The sequence below is a fragment of the Rhineura floridana genome, chromosome 11 (genome assembly GCF_030035675.1).
Source record: "Rhineura floridana isolate rRhiFlo1 chromosome 11, rRhiFlo1.hap2, whole genome shotgun sequence".
In the NCBI taxonomy this organism is placed as follows: domain Eukaryota; kingdom Metazoa; phylum Chordata; class Lepidosauria; order Squamata; family Rhineuridae; genus Rhineura; species Rhineura floridana.
Window position 1 is genome coordinate 45,207,406 of NC_084490.1, and position 1,898 is coordinate 45,209,303.

Below are 1,898 nucleotides of genomic sequence, written 5' to 3' on the forward strand. Positions count from 1 at the left end.
AAGCTTCGCCATCTTTTATTGTCTTGTACACAGGCCCTCCCTTAGCATGTGTGGGGCCCGGGGCAAAAGCATAGTTGGGGGCCTCCCACATTTGCTCCAGGTCACCATCTTGGTCTTGGCCGAATCGCCATAGGTGCGCAGGCACCAGTCCTGGAACTGCCGGCCCAGCTCACTGTCCCTGGGGCGGCTACCGCTCGCTGACCACAGCAGGAGTGGCGGTGGCAGCTTCGGCATGGCAGGCGGGTGGGCAGGCGAGCAAGCCCCTGTCCCAGGCAGAGAGAAAGAGAGCGAGCTAGTGCTGCATCCTGCCTGGCATGGCGAAGGCAAGCAGGCAGGGAGGGAGGAGCCGGCTGGTGAGCAGATCGCCAAGGTGGGGGTCCCCCAAAGCGTGGGGCCCGGGGCAACTGCCCCGCTTCCCAGTGCCTAGGGGCGGCTCTGCTTGTACATGTAGGGCTTTTATAGGTATTTTCCAAGATTCCTTATAAAACATGATTGCCACAGTCTAGAGAAGCACCAGAAAGTTCACCTCCAAACTGTATTTGCAGATAAACTGTAAGTTTTAGGGAGAAATCAACAGTGTTCTAGATGTGTAGCCAGTTGATTAGATCAGGGATGGACAGAGCACAGATCCAGATCAACTGCTGGAACTCTAGCTGATTTGCAGCAGATCACCAAGCATTTCTGACACTCAGTTATTTAACAATAGCAACAGCACCTCCCCTCCCTAAAATTAGGAAACTTGCTGCTGAAAGGAAGCTTGAAGAAAAACCAGGGCTGGATTTTTGTGTGACAAGGCTGTGAGCTCAGTGCTGGCACTAACAACAAATTTCTGGGCTGATATACACTCAGACATGCCCTGTTCCTTAGTTCTAAATTTATGTTTGACCCCATCTTTGCAGCTGGCTCCTGCTTTTAGACCTTAGGGTTCTAGAAAAAAAAACCCCACAAATTACATGCTGCAAGTTTGAAGGTGGGTTAGATCCCACCCCATTCCCAGCAGAGCAGATCCTGATTGCTATTTCCTTATTCAAGATTACATTTGTTGGGCCTAGCTATTATTTTTTACTCTATGAGATGAGAGTTGGAAACCGAGGCATAAAAACAACTAAAAATATCTCCACAGCCACATTTGGAAATCAGTGGCAGAATGTAGAAATTCACCTGGATCTTCCAAGGCCTAGAGCTAACTCCCTTACTAACCACTAAAAACAAGGATAGGGTAAGGAGCAATTTCAGAGTAATTCACTTAATATTCCAGATAAATTATGATCTAGCAGCTGATTAAACATTTCAAACCAAGCAACTGCCAACAGGGGACGCTTGTGGTTTCTAAGCTTTCAGTTGAAATTGCTCCTATGGTTTTGGGGTTTCCTCTTCCACCCTAAGGGCTAGAAACTTGCTCAGGAAAAGGGAGGACGAGAGAATGAAAGGCAGGAAGGAATTCTCAGGCTTCTCTTAACTAGGTTCTATGTAGATCAGAGCCTTAGTTCTTAGCAGCTGTGTTTATCTTACAAAGTAAGTAAGGTGATACTTTTATTAAAGCAGCTCATCGCATGCATATGCAGTAAGTGTTGTCTGTTGGTGTTTGTCTAAATGTTCAGGCATCCCAAGTTCCCTTTAGCACTCAGTTGTCTTGCCTAGGCTTCCTTCTGTGACATCAGAGCACCTAAGACTATGTAAGGGAAAGAGTTGTATCATCTCTTCCTACACAGGCACACTGTGATGCCAGGGCCTATCAGTCATTGCCACAAGACAAGGCAGGCAGAGAGGCCAGAGGACAAGGAGGAGACTGGAAGAAGACAAGGGGGTTGCAAAATTGGCAGGGGAGTTTTCAATAGGTGCATATCTATTTGAGACTAAGTGCACGTGCCCGTCTATGGCATATTTATACTAAACAG